This window comes from Phyllobates terribilis, unplaced genomic scaffold (genome assembly GCF_046119375.1).
Source record: "Phyllobates terribilis strain yellow unplaced genomic scaffold, ASM4611937v1 Scaffold_9__5_contigs__length_417890890, whole genome shotgun sequence".
NCBI classification, from domain to species: Eukaryota; Metazoa; Chordata; class Amphibia; order Anura; family Dendrobatidae; genus Phyllobates; species Phyllobates terribilis.
In genome coordinates this window covers 110383624-110409217 of record NW_027362769.1, presented here as the reverse complement: position 1 = coordinate 110409217, position 25594 = coordinate 110383624, and the positions used below count along the sequence as shown (strand labels likewise).

Here is a 25594-nt window from a genome sequence, read left to right as displayed (position 1 = left end):
ATGGTGCAACGATGGATGGCTCGGCTGTCAAACTACCAATTCACAATTAAGTACCGGGCGGGCCACAAGAACACCAACGTCGATGCCCTGTCTAGGATGCCTCACCAGTCAGACACTGAAGTAGAAGTGGATAACCTGGAAGAGATTGAGCTACCTGCCTTTCACCGGAATGGGATGGTCCACGAGCAACGAGCCTCCAGGAGGCATCGTGGTAAGAAGCTAAACCCTTTGCCTCTTCACAGCTGGAAGGAGACCCAGGACAGCGACCTGGTTGTCAGCCGTATCAAAGAACTGATAACCCAAGAAGGTTCCACCCTGGACAAGGATGCGTCTCTTCAAGCAAAGCAGCTCTTGAACGAGAGAAGCCGGCTGTTTATCTATCGAGAGAAGCTGTGCCGGAGGTACGTCAATCCCAAGTCCCATGAGATGGTGTGGCAGATCATAGTGCCCAAGACAGACATCCAGATAGTGTTGGAGGCCTACCACGATCAGGCGGGACACTTTGGCTTGAAAAAGCTAGAGAACCTGCTGAAGTGTCGATTCTACTGGGTGGGAATGCGCAGCTCCATTGAGAGGTGGTGCCGAAACTGTGGACCCAATAGCCTCAGAAGAAAAGACTACAGCAGCCAGAAGGCACCCCTGCAACCCATCAAGACGACTCGACCCTTGGAGATTGTGGCCCTGGACCATGTCAAGCTGTCACCCAGCAGGTCAGGATACTCCTATGCCCTGACCATGGTGGATCACTACTCCCGGTTCCTGGTGGTCGCCCCCGTCAAAGATCTGACAGTAGAGACAGCAGCAAAGACGTTCCAAGCGTACTTCTTCAGAACCCATGGATACCCTGAGCAGGTGCTGATGGACCAAGGCCCAGCCTTTGAGGCCGAGCTGTTCAAAGAGTTCTGCCATCTGTACGGGTGTAAAAAGATAAGAACTACACCGTAACAACCCCAAACCAAAGGACTCTGTGAAAAGATGAACAACATTGTCATCGACCTGCTGAAGACCTTACCACTTGAGGAGAGAAATCAGTGGCCAGACCTACTACCTGACCTGGTAGATCTGTACAACCACATACCTGTGAGTTCCACCACTTGTTCTCCAGCATATCTCATGCGAGCAAGACCTGGAAAGTTGCCCATGGACCTGGAGCTTGGTGTGGTAGAACCAGAAGCAGATGTGACCACTGAGGACTGGGACACGACCAGACAGGAGCAGTACAGAAGAGTACAAGCCTGTGTCGAAGACAGTCTCACTTGGGTGAGGGACAAGCAGGAAGCCCAATGCAACAGAGGTGCACCCGCAGAACCCTTCACACCAGGAGAAGTGGTGTTGAAAAGAAAGAGAAGAAACCACAAACTTGATGATCAGTGGGAGAGAGAACCCTACACTGTGTTGAATTCAAGGTTTGATAACAAAAAGACCTGTCTGATTAGCAAAGATGGAGGAAGAACGACTGCAACGGTATCTAGAGACCACCTGAAGTTGTGTCCAGACCTCCTAAAGCCCCAAGAAGAAGTGCCTCTCATTATACCGGAGGAGCCTAAAGAAGCAGTAATACATACTGACTTAGGAGAAGACCCGCCACAGCAAGTAGAACCTGTAAGTGCTCCAGAAGAGCCTGCTCAAGAAGAGTCCCCGGAAGAAGGATCCCCGGTGGGAGCAGAACAAGAAGGCCCAGCCAACGGTCTTCTTACCAGGCCCAGAGAGAGGTTAAGGCGGTTTTACAATCTACTCACACATAGAACTGACAGGGTAGCAGAAGATGCAGACACTGATACCACACAGACACCCGCACTACGCAGATCAACACGTAGCACGAGAGGTCAACCCCCTGTCAGGTACAGAGAGTAAAGGAGAAACTCTGACAGTGTAGATAGTTGCCCCTGGGGTATTGTATAATATTGTGTATGTATTTATTGATTCATGTGGTTACTAACTTGTTTTATTTTTCTCCCTTGAAAATGGACAATTTAAGTGAAATGGCCACTTTCCCTTTTATTTGCTTCCCATTACCCGTAAGGGTACATAAGAACTCTGTGGCTGAGGACTATGTGCAGCCCAAAGACTCTGCCTTGTAAATAGTTGGGCTCCCTGGAGTGCCCCTTTTAGTAACCTCACAGGAAGAGACTTGGACTTTCGAGGTTGCTAATTGCATTATGCATATGTACAGATATATTTATTCGTGTTTTATATGCAAAGTTTAAGGAACTGAGCCTCCCATAAAGGGAAGATTTGTTATTGTTACTGTTATTGTTTATAAAATGTGCTTCAGTCCGGGAGTGCTGAGTTTTGCTAGGGGGGAATGTGGCGCCCTGCTGCACATTGGTGTCACAGATCCCAGAAGGCTGCATGGACTGATTTCTCCACAAGAGGCCCTCACAGTATACATACACCTCCACCCTACCACCTCAGACCACCAGAGGGAGCCCGGATAGGGTTATATATACTGGAGGGTGGAGTTAGGCAGCAGAACAGTTAAGAGTTGAACAGTCCAGAACAGGTCAGAGTTCTCAGTCAGTAAGCTCCAGATAGTGAGCCTAAGGCGTGCCGACGCCATAAGAGCGGTGAAGAAGAAGTTAGCCAGCTGCTACTGTGTAGCCTAATGAGGGCCCCGAGTAGGCCAAAGGCTAGTGGAGTGAGTAACATAGAGGGCAGAGGAGCTTTACAAGCTCACCCCAGAAAACAAATACCAGACACCGGGTCCGCGTCTACAGGGTCCAGTATCCCCTGTAGAGACAACCGGAACCCCTGGAAGACTTCAAGTCCCAGGTTCACCAAAAGCTGATACGTACCAGAGCCAGGAGTCACGGAGGCCCCGCATCCAGGGAGAGTGATCTCCAAGAAAAGGCCCTACAACAAGGTCAGCCGGTGCAAGACAGAAACCAAGTTAGGCCTAGCTCCAGTGATGTCAGAAACTTACCAAAGAAAGGCAAAGAACAGAAGGCCCTACACCCGCTCACTGGGGAGAGTCCTGATATGCACCCTTCACCCTACAGTGCTCCGGAACGTGCCTGAAATATCATCAGTAAAGGTACTAAAGTGAACTGTGTGTTTGCCTATCCTTCTTCCGACCCGGCTGGTTCCCCTCTGTCCTGCACCCCTGCACCTACTCTGCCCTGAGGCCCTGCTCCACCTTTGAGGAGCTACACCATCTAAGCTGCCAGAACACCGGCCTCAGAGGGCTGCTGCAGCGCTGGTGAACTTTCACCAGACACCACAGGTGGCGTCACAAACTTTCATTATTCCCTTTTTGAAGAGTGACCACAGGGAAGGGGCCTGGGAGCCGACTACCGCAACATCCCCCCAAGACCAGGCATTAAGGCCCGGGCGCCGAGTCGTCCCCATCCCCTGGGCGCGTCATATATGAACAATAAAGTCAGCCAATAATAGCATGACTTTTCTAAGGTCAAACTTTAGATAAAGTTTAAAAGCCCAACTCATCAAAGCTTTTAAGCCAGAATTTTGGCATAAAAAGCTTTGAATATTCGCAAAGTTTTGGTGCAACATGAGGCTGTGCTAAAATTTTGTGACTTATGTCGTTCTCACAGCAGTTTTGTCCAGCTCCGACAAAGTGGGCGAAGATGAGGTGGGAAGAGGGAGTGTCAACCCCGGCTTATCAAATTCAGGACGATCGGTAGCATTTTTTACAGCAGAAATCTTACACCAGTCTTTGCCTGGAGCAAGATTTGTGGCGAGATGCACATGGAGCCATTCGTCCTATGTGACATATTCATTAAGAGATGTGTACATCTTAATGGCTCCAGCACAGAGCCAGGACAAGGTATTTTGGTGCCCTAGGCAGATGAAGCCAATGGCGTCCCCTTATCCCCAATGAACCTTCAGCCCCAAAGGAAAGCAATGGGTCAGAGACTAAGGTAACAGGATGCATCCTCCCTTTTATGGGTCAGACTCAGGTAACAAGCTCTGATGACCACTTCTACTAGAATTTTCACCAACCCCCCCCACTTCCCCAGCAAAAGCAAAAAATGCAGTGTTCTTTAGGGGTGAGGCTACACAGGGAGTGAAGATTTTAAAGTTAGACATAGAATTATTAACTGCGGACCATGTACGCAATACAAGGGATAAATAGCTATATTCATCCTTGCCATCCTATATTATAAATGTCAGACCCAAGGATAGTTATGGAAACTAATATAGCTTAACTGTGCTGGGGGCCATTTTGTTTCAATTAACGTGTCCAGCATTTGGTGATGAGCAAGTGTGCTTGCTACTGCTCGATACTTGCCTGAGCAACTCACCGTTCAAGGTACTTCCGGGATGCTTGGGCGGGAGCGAATAAACGATTAAACATGTGGGGATTACCTTCCACTGACTGTAATAACGTAGCCATGCTGGTTGTGGCATTACAGTGATTGGCTGGCTGCATGGCATCATCGGGTCCCTATGCTCATCATGTTGGTTGTGGCGGCATAGCGTCATCGGGTCTATATCAGACCCAGTGACCCTATGCCCATCACAGTCTATATCTCTACTGAATTTCCTCAGCATCACAATGTAAGTGTTGGATCTGCTTTTTATAGTGATACGGATGTATCCTAGGATTTATTTCTATGTATTTATAGGATACGGATGTATCTTTCTTCATTTATGTCGTGTACCAGCAAAATCCATTACATATTTGTCATATTGGTAGGTAGATTTGTAAGTTCATCTTAAAGCACAACTCCATCCCTGACGATGGTCATATTCCAACATGAATCCTGTGTAATGTTTTATTTTAATCAATGATCTAGATACAAAACTAGTAATATTAAGAAACACATAAAAAATGGTTGAATGGTTGAAGCTGCTTCACCTTTAGTGGTTACAGGTATCTGAGCCATTGTGACATCACTCGTGTTCCGCTCCTCGTGATGTCACATTGAGATCTCCATTGTGACATCACTGACTGTGGGGTTATATGGAATGACACTGCAGGAAGAGGCTTTGTCTGGAGAGGCTCACTGTGTATTACACAATAAGCGATTTTCCTCTAGGCTAAAATGCTGTTTCGATTTCTTCTAATCGTGACTGTGCTATTAACATTTGTGCAAGGCGCTCCTATAAACATCCGCCGCCATGATTCAGGCGCTCCTATCAACATCCGCCGCCATGATTCCGGGGCTTTGACCCGTGCAGGTAAGTGGTTTACCAGATATTCATCCAATATGGGGTTATTTTTAATAAGTCACATGATAGATTTCTTGGAGTATTCTTCATGTGTTACTTGTAATTCCAGGGGTCTTCTCCAATGTATTCCCTCTATTCCAGGCTCAAACAAATTGTAAGCTTGAATGGAGATCCCATGTAAGCTAAAAATAAGTCACGTGTGTCTCTGATCTTCATATGTGTGACTTCATTAATACTTTTGGGGGAAATAATTATAAATTTATGGTAATTGGGGAATTTCTCCAACTTGTTGGGATTTAGTGTTATCTTGATCTGTTCAGTCCAGGAGTTCAGGCCCCCATACAGATGAGACTAACGACAGCTCTGTCCACAGTTCAATGTACAATTTCCAAGTGATGATCCTTTTGTTCTCAGCCAAATAAGCCACTGCTAGAGGAATCTGCCAGCGGCTTTCTTACAGAGAACACAGATGAGATCGGCAGAGTTAGCGCTGCAGCGTATGGAGGAGTCAGGAGAAATATCTTCCGGCTGAACAGATCAGCTGAACCATGGGCCGACAGCTATGCATTGTGTATGTGTCCCCTTCCTCATGGGAATGGTCCTAGGTCTGGTAAATGATGTGCAAAATTTTGTTCCAACAGAATACTACATTATGCATCTTCTACCTCCTGCGTCCTACTTCTTTGTAATCTTCTTCGGTGTCATCTGTGCCATCATATATGGGTAAGTCTTATAATGATTTATGGGCTACACGGGAGTCTGTATAAGAGATATCACATCTTCAGGTTATCACACGATTCAGTAAAGGGTATAATCCAGTGTAGAAGTTTAGTGGTTCATAAACTGGGTCTGACCATAATGGGCTTTTCTGTACAATATGAGAAAATTTCTGATTGTAATAGATAACAAAAACTTACTGCACATAGAGATAGAAAAAATAGATGAAGAAAAATAAATGCCTTTATAACATTCTGCAGAACACAGATATAGTTTACTTTATAATTTGCAACTTGACTTCTGTTTTATCATTTTAAAGATATCTGAAGAAGAATAAATCCCAGAAGGATGTTGCAAGACAAGATCCCGTGGACGCAGATATAGAGAATAAGGCCAATCCTAACGGTACGTACAGCCTAGCCAATCTGACACTAATCTCTATGTACATACAAATACTTCTTGGCGGCTTGTATATTACATGGACGGAGTCCACATTGTAAAGCTGAATAATTACTCTAATGACATTCTGATTTGTCTCTTTCAATATAAAAAATCTATTTAAAAGAAAAAAACAAACTAGAAATAATCTCTTAATAGATAGTGCCAGTGAATTTACAGCAGACAGAGGAAACAATCTAGAAGAAACACAGAATATTTTCCTTTTAATATGCTGATTTCAATGTTGTGTGTTACAGGAGAACATGAGGATGAAATATCGATTGTAAATCAGGATGCTCCTCATGAACCCATGGCTGAAGAGAGAGGTGTCCTCGAAGACACCAACATCTCTACGCCTGGCCACCAATATGACATAAATATTATGGATCCACATGAAGATATGATCATCTCCTCTGACAGTAAGTTCTCAGACTTTTATAGCATGTAGTATAACATGTAGTTAACAGGAAAAAACTTCCTAATAACAAAAAATCTCTAAAAGGAGCATGTCGGTGAATAACCCTATACATGAACTCTTTAGATTTGGTCTGTCTATTTTCAGAATTAATTGTTCCATTTAGATATTATAATACCTGTAGAATTTTAATATTTGTAACAAACATATAGAAGCTTTTATTTTATTAATGCTAATGTCAATGTTCTATGTTACAGAAGAACAAGAGGATGAAATCACTCATGTAAATGATGATGCTCCTCATGGACCGATGGCCATAAAGAGAGATGTCCTCAAAAACACCGATATCTCCACATTTGGCCCTGGTTATGTAGTCATCGATATAAATCCAGATGAGAATGTGATCATCTCCTCTAACAGTAAGTTTTCATGTTTTTATGATGCGTTTAACAGGAAAAAACCTGCCTAATACAAAAAAAATCTCTAAAAGAAGCATGTAGGTGATCAGTGTGAGACTGAAGAACTTTGGGCCCCCCAGAGGAATTGATTCTGAGGGTCCATCTTTCTCCCCCACTCAAGAACCCCATAGCAGCTGCAAGGTTTGCACTATGGACTATCCTGAAGGAGAAACCAGGGCCCACCGGAGAATTCTCCGGTTCTCTGGTGGGCCAGTCCAACCCAGTAGTTGATTGCACCCTATACATAGAGGTATCTCTTGTGGTTTGGTTCCTCTATTTTCATACTGTACTGTACCATCAGCCTTTTTTCTTTTATCACACTCATCTTCATGATGCCCTATGCATGTCCGCAAGACAAAAAACGATTTGATTTTCTTATATTTTTAATAGACTTTGATGCTTTTAGATATTTTTTCTATATTTATTTATTTGCGTCAAAGACAGTGAGGCCTAAGAAAATGTTAAGGGGACTAACGGCTGCGAGAGGTCATTATAGTGGGACCTCTGGACAGTGCTGGATTTATCTGGATTACCCCAGTGATCTTATATGTGAAACAGAGTGTGACCGGTTAGATATGGTAATGGACTTAAAGGGGAAATCAACACCACAAGACCTACAGATAAAAAGGCCACACTATCTGTGTAATTAGGACTGATCAGAAAACCCTCTGATCCTTCAGTTCTTCAGTATTTCCCTGCCTATTGCATTTATTACTTGCTCCCTGATGATGGTCATATTCCAACATGAATCCTGTGTAATACTTTACTCTGATCAGTGATCTAGTAATATTAATAAATACATAAAAATGAATGGAGCTGCTTTATCTTTACTGGTTACAGATATCTGGTCAATTCTGACATCACTTGTGTGGACGTATGATGCTCCCTGTAATGACATGAGGTCACAATTGTGATATCACTGGTGACCGATATTGTGTATGCGAAAAAAAAAAGTCACGTGTGTCTCTGCTTTTCATGTGTGATTTCATCAGTACTTTTATGGGAAATAATTACAAATTTATGATAATTGGGGATTTTATGCAACTCAACCCATGGCTTAATAGTGTTGAGATTTAGCAATGAAGCAGAGCTGAGAAAGCTAACCCCACCCACACCAGGCTATGTATATACAATGTCAATAGACAGTGAGCTGCCTATCATAGAAGGGGCAGAGTCTGACAAGGAGGCTTGTGCTCCTGAGTCACAGCGATAAGCTTCTGGTGCTAAAACAATTATTGAAGCCAAACAACAGGACAGAGCTTGATAAGAGCGGCATCTCCCAAATCTGTGTTTAACTCTTACAGCATGCTGTCTGCAGCTTACATATCAAAAACCTGCTGACAGATTTCCTTTAATATTCTTTAGCAAACTTAGAATCTTTTATTGTAATAACGTTCATTTCAATGTTACACCTTACAGGAGAAAATTTGGATAACATAAAAATTGTAAATAACGATGGACCTATTGCCGAAAACAACAACATTTCTGTTTCTGGTCCCGGATATTTAGTCATCAATATGGACCCAGATGAGGATGTGGTCATCTCCTCTAACAGTAAGTTCTCAGTCTTTTTTAACATATGTTTAATAGAAGAAAAGCAGCCTAATAAAAAAATCTCTAAAAGGAGATAACTGGCTGCTTGATCCTTCTATTTTCATACTTTACAATTTAGCGGTTATAAAACCTGTATAATGTTAATAATCTTTAACAAACTTAGAAGCTTTTATATTAATAACATTAATTTCAATGTTACATCTTACAGGAGAAAATTTGGATAAAATAAAAATTGTAAACAACGACGGATCCAATGCTGAAAACAGAGATGTCATTAAAAACACCAACATCTCTACGCCTGGATCCGGTTATGTAACCATCAGTATTCCAGATTAGGATGTGATCATCGCTTCTGTCTGTAAGTTCCTTTTTATTTCATGCTGATAAAACGAATTTTTACTACCATAAATATAATCTGTTCTAATTTCCAGAATTTATATAAATTAAAAATCTGCCATTTTAAGCAATATATTATTGAATTGCAGTTAAAGCAATTTCCTAGTATTTCATGACCCTTAAACTCAGACTCAAAGTAGAGTAGAATCAATGTCCATTAATGAACAAATAATCTTATAAACACTGTCATTTAAAAAACAAGAGGACAGAGAACTTATTCCGCCTCCTCTGAATCCTCCTCTGTCTACTGCTCCTCCTCCTCAATATTTTAATAACATCTTGGCCTGGACAAAGACATAGAGAAATATAAAGTCGTCATGAAGTTTGTCTTTCAGGAACTTCTGGTCCATGCCAGCAAAAAACAAATGTAAAGTTTTAGTGCTTTATATGTATTAGAATTAACAGGTAATAGGCTAAATAATTAGAAATTGGGCACTAATGACCTAAACGTTGATTGCATTATTTTTCTTTATTCAAGCTAAATCATTAGTCTGTGAGCCAAGATTTTCTGGACTACAGGAGAATGGGTGTTGTCATTCTTGAATCACAAATATGATAAAAAACAATCTAAATTATCTTTAATAAATCACAATACATAACAAAATTGGCTGAGCACATGACTAACAAATTTAAAACCCAAACAAGAGTGGGTGGTCATGGCAAAAACAAATCGATGAATATTTAATCATGATCACATTTCATATATAGCAATACTGCCTTAAAGTGCAAATGTAAAAAAAAATCAAAAGAGTCGATGGCAGGATAAAATGCGCTCAATATCAAATTTATTACCAGATGCCATAAGTAAGCGATTGTACGAATACTAAGCCTTATTAACACAGAAAACTAATAACAAAAAGTCATGTCAGTGCCAAGTACATTTAAGCATGCTGTAGTACCAGAAATTCCAGACCACCACTTAACCCTGACAGTTGTTTCACCATCACAGCTTTTTCAAGGGGTTATAAACATGGGGTGGAGTGCTGTATACAGTATGCACCATGAGGGAGAGATTGCTAGAAAGCTGTAATCTAATCATAGAAGATCAAAAAATAATAGGCAGGGTACTATTCATATCACAGCACTGATAGTATGTGCCACATACCTGAACATTAAATAATTGTCACTGTATATTACATAGTGCTGTATTATAATCTAGAGATAATGGATGACATGTAAATTTCTTCTATTGCCCCACTCATTATAATCATTATAATATCTCTTCATGTACATATATTAATCTTTACTGATTTGTTGATTTTGTAACATGTATTGCAGGTGAGGCAGAGCGGTGTGTCGCTGTGAACCCACAATAACATGGGATCCAGCTGGAGATGACAACTTCACATCAAGAAAAAGAGGCAGATTCCGGGCTCGGTCTCTGTTCTCAACACAACCGGACATGACATTTACTGGACTTTCCGCAGCTAGATGCACTCACAGACAATCTGAGTTTCCTAGTGCACAACGAGGCAGATTCCGGGCTCGGTCTCTGTTCTCAACTATTGAATACGACATTACTGGACTTTCCGCAGCTAGACGCACTCACAGAATATGTGAGTTTCCTACTGCACAACGAGGCAGATTCTGGGCTCGGTCTCTGTCCTCCACCACTGGATACATTCACTGGACATGCCGCAGTTAGACGCACTCACGGATAAAGTGAGATACCTGTTGCGTACGAGACAGATTCCGGGCTCGGTCTCTGTTCTCATCAGTGGATAAAACATTTGATTTTGCAGCTAGATATAATCACGAATCAAGTGAGTTACCTGCTGCACCATGAGACAGATTCGGGGCTCGGTCTCTGTTCTCATTAATGAACATCTACAGCCTAAGGGAAGGGCAGTCCTTCAGCCATGGTTCTCTAGAGGTTTCCTCAACTGGGGTTTTTTCCTCTCCTGAGTGCTGAAGGTACTTTTTAAAACTATTACCCTGACTTCCATTGGAACTTCCACATTATCTGCCTTGAATGAAGTTAATAAAGTCAGTGAATAACATGTAGCAGTGTATCTGAGCTTCTATGGATCTTTACAATACAGCAGAATATATAGTCATTAAACACATCGTGGCTTATATTCGTGTTTTCTCATAATCAAACTTATTTGTAACAAATATAATGTTCCTCTTTAATCGTGCACATCTTCTTTGGCCTGTATTACAATGGGCCTGGGACTTCCAGCTTAACCAGGACTTTAAAGTCATTGTACATCTTACCGTCATGACGATATGATGACATCAGAACATTACGACGTGCGTCACCCAAGGTCTACTTATTGCCTCTAATGAAGCATGCTAGTGACAATCTACATGGCGACGGCTCGCAGTAACGTCAGAGGCCTGGTTGACCTGGAAGTTCCAACTCAGGGTGAAATAGACAGAAAAAGATACTGGTAACCAGAGATGGCAAAAGAAACTTTTGCTCTGTATGTTCAGCAAAATGGAGGATGTTGCCATATTGCTCAATTTGCAAGAAGCAAATTGCAAAAAAATCTGTAATATGGAGAATGCAAATTTTTGCAGAATATGAATTGAATTATCTCATCTCTATTAAATAGTCTCTAGAATACAATGATTATGACTCACACTCAAAGCACATCACTCCACTGGTAAGTATGGGTGCAGAAAATCGATATAAATGAGCATGTTCTTGGAAAAATATACAGTGCATCCAGTCTTTTACATTAGGAGAGAGGCATTTGTGATTTTCCACCTAGCTTAGCAATACCCCATATATTCTGAGCTGCTGGAATAAATTTTAGCCAAATTATACCTGTGGATTAAATTTATATTACTTCTAAGTACACATATTACATGTGTTGAGCATGTTTTGGAAAATGTCTATTTTGTCTAGCTGCAGCTTCATAAATTCATAGTTTCGAAAGTTACAAAAGTTTGTGTGCTATTTATAGCTAACTAGCTATTGAGCCCGTTCTATGCCTGGGTGGTGAGCATTTTTATTGGAATATGGTCTCCCATGCTGGTATGTGCTGCCCCCATCCTGGTATTTGTGCTGCCTCATCCCGGTATTTGTGCTCCCCAATTCTGTTCCTCCATCCTGTTATGTGCTGCCCTCATCCCTATCCTGGTATGCATGGCACCCCTTATCCCTATCCTGGTATGCATGGCACCCCTCACCACTAATCCTGGTATGCATGGCACCCACCACCCCCAATCCTGGTATGCATGGCACCCCTCACCCCCAATCCAGGTATGCATGACACCCCTCACCCCCATTCCTAGTATGAATGGCACCCCTCATTCCCAATCCTGGCATGCATGGCGCCCCTCATCCTGGTATGCATGGCTCCCTCATACCCAATCCTGGTATGCATGGTGCCCCATCCCTCATCCTGATATACATGGTATCTATGGCCCCTCATCTGAATCCTGGTATGCATGGCCCCCCCAGATCCCTATCCTGGTATGCATGGCACCCCTCAACCCTATCCTGGTATGCATGACACCCCTCATCCAAAATCCTGGTATTCATGGCACCCCTCATCCCCAATCCTGGTATGCATGGCACCCCTCATCCCCAATCTTGGCATGTATGGCACCCCTCATCCCCAATCCTGGTTTGCATGGCACCCCTCATCCCCAATCCTGGTATGCATGACACCCCTCTTCCCTAAATCCTGGTATGCATGGCACCCCTCATCCCCAATCTTGGTTTGCATGGCACCCCTCATCCCCAATCCTGGTGTGCATGGCACCCCTCATCCCCAATCCTGGTATGCATGGCACCCCTCACCCCCAATCCTGGTATGCATGGCACTCGTCATCCCCAATCCTGAAATGCATGACACCCCTCTTCCCCCAATCCTGATATGCATGACACCCCTTTTCCCCAAATCCTGGTATGCATGGCACCCATCATCCCCAAGCCAGGTTTGCATGACACCCCTCATCCCCAATCTTTGTATGCATGGCACAGCTCATCCCCAATCCTGGTATGCATGGCACTTCCCATCCCTATCCTGGTATGTATGGTACCCCTCATCCTGGTATGCATGGCACCCCATCTCTCATCCTGGTATGCATGGCCCCCTCATCCCAAATTTGATATGCATGGCACCCCTCATCCCCCAATCCTGGTATGTATGGCACCCCTTATCCCCCAATCCTGGTATGTATGGTACCCAATGCCTCATCCTGGTATGCATGGCTTCCTCATCCCCAATCCTGGTATGCATGGTACCCTTTATCCCCAATCCTGGTATGCATGGCACTCCTCATCCCTGTCCTGGAATGTATGGTACCCCTCATCCTGGTATGCATGGCACCCTATCCCTCATCCTGGTATGCATGGTACCCCGCATCCCTATCCTGGTATGTATGGTACCCCTCATCCTCGTATGCATGGTACCTCATCCCTCATCCTGGTATGCATGGTACCCTGCATCCCTATTCTGGTATATATGGTACCCCTCATTCTGGTATAAATGGCACCCCTCATCCCAATTCTGGTATGTATGGCCTCCTCATCCCTCAATCCTGGTATGCATGGCACTCCGTCCCTCATCCTGGTATAAATGGTACCCGCATTCCTATCCTGGTATGCATGGCACTCCATCCCTCATCATGGTATGCATGGTACCCCGTATTCCTATCCTGGTATGCATGGTACCCCTCATCCCTATTCTGGTATGTATGGTACCCATCATCCTGGTATGCATGGCACCCTATCCCTCATCCTGGTATGCATGGCACCCCTTCCCTCATCCTGGTATGCATGGTACCCCACATCCCTATTCTGGTATGTATGGTACCCAGCATGCCCTCACCCCCCCAATCCTGATATGTGTGGTCATCTCATCCCCCAATCCTGGTATACATGGTACCCTTCACCCCCAATCCTGGTATGCATAGTCCCCTCACCCCTCAATTCTGGTATGTGTGGTACCCCTCATCCCCCAATCCTGATATGTGTGGCCCCCCTTCATCCCAATCCTGGTATGTGTGGCCCCCCTTCATCCCCCAATCCTGGTTTGAGGGGCCCCCTCATCCCCCACTCCTGATATGTGTGGCCCCCTCATCCCCCAATCCTGGTATGTGTGGCCCCCTCATCCCCCAATCCTGGTATGTGTGGCCCCCTCATCCCCCAATCCTGGTATGTGTGGCCCCCTCATCCCCCAATCCTGGTTTGTGTGGCCGCCTCACATCCCCCAATTCTGATATGTGTGGCCCCCTCATCCCCCAATCCTGGTATTTATGGCCCCCTCATCCCTTTCACGCTGCACTCATACAAAAAAAACACTTATACCTTTCTTCCCTGTGCTCCAGCGCTGCTGCGTCCTGTTCTGCCAGCCGGTGGAGGAGTGCGGCGCCGGAGTACGCGCTTGCCCATACCGCACTGTCCGGCGACATTTTGCTGAAGGCACACTGCAAACGTGTCTTCAGTAAAATGGCGCCGGATAGCGCTATGCGCATAATAATTATAGCAATACCACAATAATAATATTGCAGTATAACAGGTACATACCACCAGACCATAACCAAGTATTACCAGCATATACTGTATTGATAATACCACCATACTGATCATTAAAGGGGTTGTCCACTCCTAGGACAACCCCTTCTTAATCTGAATGTTTTCCCCATTAAAATAAAAACATTTATACTCAACTCCAGTGCCAATGCTAATCCAGCGGTGTTGGCACTTGCGTTCCTGGGATGCCTTAGCTGGGCAGCTCAGGAGATGGGCACTGTTTGCAGCCGAGATAGCCGCAAGCATAGCAGTAGAGATGGACGCCTGAGTCTCTTAGAGCCAGGGGCTTTAGTATTTGTGGTGTGTAAGTGTCGTTCTCTGACACACTTTAGGAAAAAAATGGCAACCCCCAGTGGATGAGTAAAAAAAAGTTATTAAAAAATTAATGTTAATGCAGTAAATTTTATTTTTATTTTAAAAATGAATGTTTATACAATTAATAATTATTATTAGTGATGAGCGTATTTGTTCGAAATTCAATCTTACAAATTAAAGTCAACACGAATGTGGCACATTCGGATTCGTGAAAAGAAGAGCAAATTTTCTTAAATTTGGGAAAAATCTGCAACGTTCAATGAATAAATGCAGGAACGTGATTGCGGGGAAAGTACAGCGTTTTGAACAGTTTGGCTAGTTTGCCTGTTTATGATAAGCGGGGGGGGCGTGTTAGATGAGTGGCGGGGCTGGGGAAAGCTCAGAACAGGTCAGGTCAGCGGGGTACAAAGTAATCTTTTTTTTTTCCTGTAGGCTGTAACTTTAAGTCAGGAAAGCACGGCTAGCCAATCAGAGTGCAGGAAGCATTCACACTGTTCAGACACAAGGGCTTCTGCCATTGGCTGCTGAAATCACATGTCCTCTTTATATAAAAAGCAGACATGTTCCCTCAGCGCCATTTTATCCATGTTACTACCGGTGACAAATGCTGCTGAGTGTGCTCCTGTGTAATGAGAGATGTTAGCTAGATAGAAGGGAGCGTGTGGTGTGGAAGTCAGATAGTGTAGATAAGTCCTGTGCTGTGTACCTATCAAATCGATGTTGCAGCACATTTTTTTTCTTGTACAATTACTGAGATTCTGACAGAAAGAACAGGGCCCATGCCATAGAAGTGTGTTGTGCACTGGTTGTATTGTGCTCCATGCACGAGTATGCCTTAAATCAATTTTTTCACGTGCTAATGTGATAAACCAAGCAAGCAAGCCCTTGTAGGCCACCTTTTGATTTTGTGTGGTTGAAATTGAGCTGTATGCAGACTCTGCAGAGCTTGTCAATGCAGAGCAGAAAAAAAACTTTTTTTTTTATTTGCTAATGTGATAGTGCAAGCTATAGTAGCCCACTTTGTCATTTTTGGTGGGTGAAATTCAGCTGTATGCTCAGTAAAAAAAATATATTTTTTTCTCTTCCTACCACAGTCCACCAAAGATTTTTTTTGTCGCAAACATGATACACTCTGCTAAAAGCCACCTACTATTTTAGTGGCATTGAGGTTCAGCTGTTTTCAGAGTAAAAAAATTGATTTTTTTTTCTCTTGCTAGGCAGAGTCCAAAAAATATTTTTTTCTGTGGCAAACGTGATACACTCTGCTATAAGTCAGCTACTTTAGTGGCAGTGAACTTCAGCTATTTTCAGAGTAAAAAAATATATTTTTTCTGTTGCTATCCACAGTCCACCAAATATTGTTTTGTGTCGCAAACGTGATACACTCTGCTAAAAGCCACCTACTATTTTAGTGGTGTTGAAGTTCGGTTGTTTTCAGAGTAAAAAAAAAAGATTTTTTTCTGTTGCTAGGCAGAGTCCAAAATTATTTTTTTCTATCGCAAACGTGTTAAACTCTGCTATGAGCCACCTAGTGCTTTAGTGGTGGTGAAATTCAGCTGTATTCAGAGATTATGTAGAGTAAAAACTTTATTTTTTGCTGTTCCTAATGTGATACAACAGGGTAGATCTGAGTTTGAAATAGTTTGGAGAATATCTTGTATGTTATACATGCATCATCTACACTAAAAAAATACTTTGTTTGGTTTCTAACGTTATACATCAGGGACATCTCAGTTTGAAATTGTTTGGAGAATATCTCCTATGTTATACAGGCCTCATCCACACTAAAAAAAATACTTTGTTTGGTTCCTAACATTATACTGCAGGGACATCTCAATTTGAAATAGGTTGGACAGGCCTCATCCACACTAAAATAATACTTTGTTCGGTTCCTAACATTATACAGCAGGGATATCTCAGTTTGAAATAGTTTGGAGAATATCTCCTATGTTATACAGGCCTCATCCATACTAAAAAAATACTTTCTTCTGTTAGCCATATCTTCCCTTGTTATTTAGTGCGACTGAAATTCAAGTGTGTGCAGAGCTGTTGCAGAGGAAAAAATCTAATTTTGTTTTGCTAATAGAGTGCTCTTACAACAGTATCTGAGCAACATGAGTGAGAAAAAGAGAGGTCGTGGTGAAAGGGGGAATAGGCTTGGTGTTCAAGGTCTACGTGGCTAGGTGGTAATGTTAGTGAAAGCACTAATGAACCAACACTATCATATTCTATCCGACAACTGACTACTTCTGTTACTGGATGGGCTACTCCACTCCCTTTCTTTGGCAGCCACACAGCGATACGCCTTGAGGATAAGGGCCAGAAAGAGCAGGTGCTCCAGTGGATGGCAAGCGCTGCATCAAGTGGCCTCTCCTCTTCTTCCTCCACCTCAACATCACACACAGTACAGTCCACAGAGGTGGCACCCCAATTACCCTTGCTTCCCTCCAAGTCACAACTGTCCAACTGCCCAACTGACTGTAGAGAACCACAGATGAGCGAGTCTGTAGAACTGTTCACCCATTCTATACCATGGGCATCAGAAGTGTACTCCAAACATTCACAGAGTCAAGAGGAGGAAAGCATCTGCACCGATGCCCAAAATTTTTGGGGGTTGGATTCGGGGCAGAACGAAGTAGGGTCCGAGCAGGTTCCTGACCCTCATCACCAGATGTTAACCACTGGGGAGGGAGGTGATCCTGATGAGACTCCGATACCTGAGGCTCATGTGGACTGTACTGTGCTGTCAGGGCAACAAGAGGAGAAGGGTCACTCTGAGGGCGAGGAATGGGATAACACATTGGATGATGACAAGGTTGAAGATCCTACAGCTGAGTAGTTCATCTGAGGAGGTGGAGTAGGAAGACGAGGAGGTTACGTTTCGCCCTATGGTGCAGACACGGAGTGATGCAAGCACGAGGAGCACTGCATCCTTAGCCACAACTGTGACTGTGGCCAGCAGCGGTCAAGGGTCTGCAGCTCGCAGGGGCGGCAAGGGTTACCTAGTCTGGGCCTTTTATGTCACCGCAAAGGAAGAGCCAACTCACGTTATCTGCAAACTTTGCGATAAAAAGCTCAGTAGAGGGAAAAACTGTAATATTTTGACTACTACATGCATGAACGTTCACATGCGCAATCAACATGCATTACGCTGGGAATCTCACCGCGCTGAAATGCAGACTAGCGGACCTCAACAACAATCAGCTGCCCCATCAACCGCATCCGCTTCTTCTTCCTCTTCCTCTGTTACCATGCCAAGTATTGTAACACAGCCTCCCACTGCAGAACCTCTGGTTCTCTACCCACTCCAGTCAGGCTAAGTGAGAGCCCGTCAGCTGTAGCTGAAGCAGATATGCCTGCTGTGTTTGTTTCACCGAGCACACCACATGTTTCTATCCACCGTAACATCTCAATCACAGTCCAGCAGTTTGTCCGTTTCACCGTATTCTGCCCTCTCTCAGACCACAGCCAGCCCTCGGTCCCGCAGTTGTAGTCACATAAAAGATTGTTTCATTCTACACATGACAAAGCTAAGAGATTGAACTCCGCCATCTCCAATCCGTTGGCCGCAGAAATACTGCCTTTCCGCTTGGTAGATACAGACGGTTTCTGAAAGCTGATGGCCGTCGCAGTCCCCCAGTACCAGTCGACCAGTCGCCATTACTTCTCTAAGAAAGCTGTGCCTGTGCTACACAAGCATGTCGCAGACAACATCACCTGTTCCTTGACTAAATCTATGTCTGTCAGGGTGCATTTCGCCACAGACACCTGGATGAGTAAGCATGGCCAAGGGCATTACATCTCGCTGACTGGACACTGGGTGACTCTGGTGCCTGTGGGAGCAGCCGAGGAAAAGGCTGCTCCACAAATCTTGGAATCCCCAAGGCTTGCAGAACAAACCTCTGTATTTCCCACTTCCTCCACTGCTGCTCCCTCCTCTACCTTCTCTAGGGCCTACACCTGCGCACTCAACCTCTGCCTTAGCGAGACATGTGTTCCAACAGTGCAGAGCGAATCCACACCACCTCCATTCTGCGCAGCCAGGGCTCACCACAATCAGACAGTCTTCAAATTAATATGCCTTGGAGATCGCAGTCATACAGCTGAAGAGTTGTGAACAGTTCTCCAGGCTCAGTTTGAGAAATGGCTGTTTACGCTCAACTTGGAACCAGGGAAGGCTGTGTGCGATAACAGTGCAAACCTGTTGGCGGTCCTACGCCGAGACGAGCTCACACACGTGCCTTGCATGGCTCACGTCCTCAACCTGGTGGTACAGTGATTTCTCTGCCACTATCCCGGCCTGAATGAGCTGCTTCAGAAAGTATGGAAGCTGTGTGCTCACTTCCCCCATTCGCAACCCTCATGTCATTGACTTGCATCCATACAGAGGTCTTTCTCCATGCCAGTTAACAGATTGATATGCGATGTGCCGACATGGTGGAATTCCACTCTGCACATGTTGCAGCGACTGTGTCAGCAGCAACGAGCCCTGATGCAGTATGTCACGTCGTGTAGCCTGGGCCAATGCAGTACAGACGTGGGGCATATCACGTTTATGGGGTAGGAACAGATTAAGGACCTCTGCATCCTTCTGCACAGTTTTGAAATGGCTACTTAAATAGTTAGCGCTGACGATGCCGTCATCAGCATCACTATTCCCGTCATCTACATGCTGGAGCAGACTTTGAATAGCGTGCGGAACGAGGTTATTGTCCCAGAAGAAGAGGAGGATGTGGAAGGGATAAGAATGTCTCAAAGTTCCAGACTGTCGTCACACAGGCGGATGCCAAGTGACGGTGGATTCCTGCAAACTAGGGTGTTTTTTGATTCCAGACGTACTGTTGGTGAAGGTGCAAGAACCGATGAACAAATGGAAGAGGAAGAGGTGATTGGCGAGCAACAGTCAGAATATGAAGAGGATAATCATCCGCTCTCTGTTGAACGTGGTTGGCAGGAGGGGACGGAGGAAACAAGCATCAGTGTTACGCAACCAACAATAGAGCCTGGCTTTGGACCTCCTGGAAGAGCCCGACATATGAGTGCTTTCTTGATGTACTATCTGCTTCCCGTCCTGGAAAGGGACACGTTGGAGTATCGAAACAAGCTTTTAAGCAACCTTAATAGAGCTTTTCCCCAAGATAGGTGTGAGGCGCACAGTGTGCATCGCAGCTGTAGTCTTTCAACCTCCAGTACGTCAGTTCGTCAATGCCAAAACATTATCAGCAGCAGCAGAGTAAGTGGCAGAAGCAATTTCTGTGAGTACTTTCACACATTTTTTAGACCAGCTCGTGCACCAGCACAACAGAGTACAAGTCTGACACGTGGTGAATGACTGGAGAGGATGGTGGAGGAGTATCTAAAGCTCAATATGAATATCATCGGGGAGGATTTGGACCCTTTTACATTTTGGTCTTCAAAAATGGATGAATGGCCTGAGCTTACCTGTCACGCCTTGGAGGTTTAATCATGCACGGCAGCCAGCGTTTTTAGTTTGTAGTTTTTAGTGTGCTGAATTGATCTTGCTGAATTGCAGTCTGTTATATGGCTTGTGTTCCTGCTCTTGCTGCTGCAGGTTTTAGGCCCTAATTTTTTAAAATGTGGGGAATCCTGATTGGGTCTCCATCTACTGGGTTGGCTGTAGTGGAACAGGTGTCGGTCCCCATTATACTACTTATACTCTAGTTAAATTGATGCCACTTTGGTGGTTTTAGGCCCAAATGTTTTCAAATGAGAACATTCCTGATTGGGTCTCCATCTACTGGGTTGGCTGTAGGGGAAGCGGTGTCAGTCCTAATTGTACAATTTCTACTGTAGTGAAATTGATGCCACTTTGTTGGTGTCTGCCACTAATTTTTGGAAATGTGGGGAATCCTGATTGGGTCTCCATCTACTGGGTTGGCTGTAGGGGAAAAAGTGTTGGTCCTAATTATACTATTTCTACTGTAGTGAAATTGATGCCCCTTCGGTGGTGTTAGGCCATTATTTAGGGAAATGTGAACACTCCTAATTGAGTCTCCATCTGCTGGGTTGGCTGTGGTGGAAGAGGTTTTGGTCTCCTTTAAAATAGTTATACTCTAGTGAAATTAATTTTTTGGGGCAAATATTCTTCTCCACACAGGGGTACATAGACCTGATAAACTCAAAATTGGTATATGAAGCAGGCGACATCTCCGCTTAAAATTGTTTGGGGCAGAGATTCTTCTCCACACAGGGGTACACAGACAAGGTAAACTCAAAATTGGTATCTTAGCAGCTTCCTGACCCTCAACTATACTGTGCTGTCAGGGCAAGAAGAGGAGGAGAGTGACTCTGAAGGCTAAGAATGGGATAACACATTGGATGATGATGAGGTTCTACATCCAACTTGTGTGAACCTAGAGGAATGCAGCTGAGTAGCTCATCTGAGAAGGTGGAGGAGGAGGAAAACAAGGTTACGTTGTGTCCTATGGCACAGACATGGAGTGATGCAAGCACGAGGAGCACTGTATCCTTACCCACAACCGTGGCAGTGACCAGCAGCAGTCATGGGTCTGCAGCTCGCAGGGGCGGCAAGGGTTGCCTAGCATGAGCCTTTTTTGAGACCGCAAAGGATGAGCCAGCTCACGTTATCTGCAAACTTTGCGATAAAAAACTCAGTAGAGGGAAAAAGTGCAATAATTTGACTACTACGTGCATGAACCTTCACATGCGCATTCAACATGCGTTACTCTGGCAATCTCACTGCGATAAAATGCGGACCTCAACAACCATCATCTGCCCCATCAATCGCATCCGCTGCTTCTTCCTCCTCCTCTGTTATCGTGCCAAGTATTGTCACACAGGTCTCTCAACGCAGAACTTCTAGTTATTTACCCGCTCCAGACAGGCTGAGTGAGAGCCAGTCAGCTGTAATGGAAGCGGACATGCCTGCTGTGTTTGTTTCACCGAGCACACCACATGTTTCTCAATCCATCGTAACATCTGCACCTGCACCTCACTCACGGTCCAGCAGTTTGTCCGTTTCACTGTACTCCGCCCTCTCTCAGCACTGCAGCCAGCCCTCGGTCCGGCATTTGTGGTTACGTAAAAGATTGTTTCATACTACACGTGACAAAGCTAAGAGGTCGAACTTCACCATCTCCAATCTGTTGGCCACGGAAATGGTGGTGTCAGGCCCTAATTTTTTGAACTGTGAACACTCCTGTATGACTGCTTTTTTTTACTGAGGAGGAAACCGGAGAACCTGGGGGAAATCCCGCAAACACGGGGAAAACATTTAAACTACTTGCAGATGTTGCCCTTTATCATCATAAAGGAGTTAGCTTGTTGTCTAGGAGACCGGCCACCGCTGCCGTCTACCTTGTGAACATTGTGTTAAAGCTTGCAAGGTGTCACGGGTTTACCGTGACAGAGAGGAGCCAGAAGACTGCAGCGTCTGATTCCTTCCACTCCTACAGTCATTAGAAGCCTTTCACCTTCATATTAATCGGTGCAAGGGTTAATCTGCTCAGTTGTGAGCTCCTGGAAGCTAACCATGATTTAGGCTCTCAGCAGATTTGTCCCATGCATCTACTGTACTGTGATAACGCTGTACCCCAACACATCAGACTGTCGCCTACCATGGAAACCTTGAAAAGGAAGCTGAAGATCCACTTCTTCTGACAAGCGTACAATCTGCAGTAACCCTTGCTTCAGCACACCGCTGCACGACTAGCTGTACCCTGACCTACTGTATCCTCACCCATCCCTTGTAGATTGTCTGATGTGTTTTGGCAGCTTTTGGGCTCGTGTTGTATATGCTTTTTTTTGTCCCCCCATTGAATCCTATGGTGTTCTGCAATGTTCCACAAACATTGGACGAATAAATTTGGTGAATATCTAAATATTCTGTGAACATTTCTGAACCGAACATTGAAATGTTCGCTCATCTCTAATTATTATCACAAAAATAAAAATGTTGAATTGCAACATATATTAGGCTACATCATATAGAATGAATAACAGTTCATGTGTTACCCGTAATGGAAACAATCAAAAAAGGGGCACAGATAATAATGTATGTTCATACAGTCCAAAATACAGAGAATAGTACTGAGTAAGGTACAATTGAAAGTAACAATGATTGAGAGAAAGCATCAATGCATGTCTGTGGCATTGTAACTAATGAACTATTATGAAATGGCAAACAGTAGAACATGTGGAAAACTTTCCCATAGTGTGAAATATAAATGCAAAGCCCAGGGCAGTCCCCTAATAACTAGTGAACAGGGTTAAGGCAAAAAGCATAGTAAATCATATGGACAGCTTACCCATGATAATAAAGTGCCAGTGCAAAGTCCATGCAAGGTCCTCAATGTATGTATTACTTTCAAATCCCTCATTCAAATGAGAGCACACATCAGGGAAAAATCTCTCAGTGGCGTTGCGGACATGCGCAACTCCGTATTAGAAGCCGTCGATGAAATAATGAGGGATCGCAGTCACAAAATGCATGTGCATCCCAGCGGCCATTTTTAAGAAGTCCAGTGAGCGGTGCCTTAAACTGCATCTGAATTGTTTTGTTTAAAATTCATTGTGGTAATGTCTAGAACCAAAATTAGAAAAATGTTGTCTCTGTCCAAATATATATGGACCTAACTGCATATTCTATCGGGCTACTCACATGTCAAGTTGTTTTTCACTGACCTATGATCTGCATAAAAATGGAGAAATGTACTCCTTGAATCCAATTTGGGGACCAAACTTCAAGTGATTAGGTCCGCTAAAATAACACACACAGCATGGATGCTTGGGAAAACTGTTTTCTTTGGGGGGGGGGTGGGGGAGTAATAATAAAAATAGATGACACGTTGATGGTAAAAACAACCTCACAGAACAATATTAGATGAAAAACAGTGCATTTTTTGTGGACACAATATCATGGACATGTGAATAAGTTGACATTTGAGGCAGAATTTTGAGTGGACCAAGCCATTTTTTTAAGCAGCATCCAATCTATATGTGGCGCCCTGCTGCGCATTGGTGCCACAGATCCCAGACGGGTGCATGGATGGATTTCTTCACAAGAGGCCCTCACAGCATACATACACCTCCACCCTACCACCTCAGACCACCAGAGGGAGCCCGGATAGGGTTATATATACTGGAGGGTGGAGTTAGGCAGCCAGAACAGTCCAGAACAGTCTAGTCTAGAACAGGACAGACTTCTCAGTGCAGAGAGTCTGCTCCAAAACAGAGTTCTCAGTTAGTGAGTTTTAGTTCAGACTCAGTAAGCTCAGGATACTGAGCCTAGGGCGTGCCGATGCCATAAGAGCGGTGAAGAAGCAGTTACCTGCTGCTGTGTGTAGCTTAGTGAGGGCCCCGAGTGTGGCCGAAGGCGAGTGGAAGGAGAATAACTTAGGGGGCAGAGGAGCTTTACCTGCTCACCCCAAAAAGCTTATACCGGACACCGGGTCCGCGTCTACAGGGTCCTATATCCCTAGCAGAGACAACCGGAACCCCTGGAAGACTTCAAGTCCCAGGTTCACCAGAAGCTGATACGTACCAGAGCCAGGAGTCACGGAGGCCCCGCATCCAGGGAGAGTGATCTCCAATAAAAGTCCCTGCAACAAGGTCAGCTGGTGCAAGACAGAAACCAAGTTAGGCCTAGCTCCAGGCAGGTCAGAACCTTACCAAAGAAAGGCAAGGAACAGGAGGCCCTACACCCGCTCACTGGGGAGAGTCCTGATATGCAACCTTCACCCTACAGTGCTTCGGAACGTGCCTGAAATACCATCAGTAAAGGTACTGAAGTGAACTGTGTGTTTGCCTATCCTTCTTCTGACCTGGCTGGGTCCCCTCTGTCCTGCACCCCTGCACCTACGCTGCCCTGAGGCCCTGCTCCATCTGTGGGGAGCTACACCATCTAAGCTGCCTGAACACTGGCCTCAGAGGACTGATTCAGCGCTGGTGATTCTCACCAGACACCAAAGGTGGCGTCACGAACATTCCATATTCCCCTATCCATATAAATGTTCCGTTTTGAAGAGTAACCCCAGGGTACGGGCCCGGGAGCCGACTACCTCGACATCCCCCCAAGACCAGGCATTAAGGCCCGGGCGCCGAGTCGTCCCCATCCCCTGGGCGAGTCATCTCTCACTGGCGTCACAAACAGGATATCGTGCCCGTTGCCACCGGGTACTGTGTGCTTTTAAAAACGAACTGTATATTGAACTGTGGCGAAGATTGTCGCCATTGTTGCGACACCGCGCGAGAAGAAGGGCATAACCATGGGAAAACAAAGAGGCGTACCTATAAGAAGCACGCATAGTCTCAGACACGCCCCACGCACTGACGCAGCGTCAGGTCCCGGATGGAAGCCCCAGCGAGCGCTCTGAGGGAGGACGTAAAGCGACGCAAGGTCCTAGCAAAAGACCATCACCTGCGGAGCTGCGGCCTACAGAAAAGAAGGTAGGCCACGGTTCGCTAGGGGGGCGCCACAATGTCGGAAGAGCAGCCCGACGCCGGGGCCCAGATTAACAGCTCCAATAATCCACCCGCGCTCAACGCCGCGCAGGTCGAAGCAGCCGCTCCATCAGCAGGTTCTGCAACCCCTGTCATGCCCATGGCCCTACCGTATGTCCCTGGAGTGAAGTGGCTCCCCCAGTACAGCGGCAAACCAGATACCCTGTCTGGATTCAAGCGGAAGATATGCGGTAT

General features: G+C 44.9%; 1 protein-coding gene across 1 annotated transcript in view; it reads right to left on the bottom strand.

The window, feature by feature from the left end:
• Nucleotides 1-25594, bottom strand: part of LOC141161707 (dynein axonemal heavy chain 11-like) — a 1128345-nt gene that overhangs the window by 619758 nt on the left and 482993 nt on the right. The gene's annotated exons all lie outside the window — the stretch shown is intronic.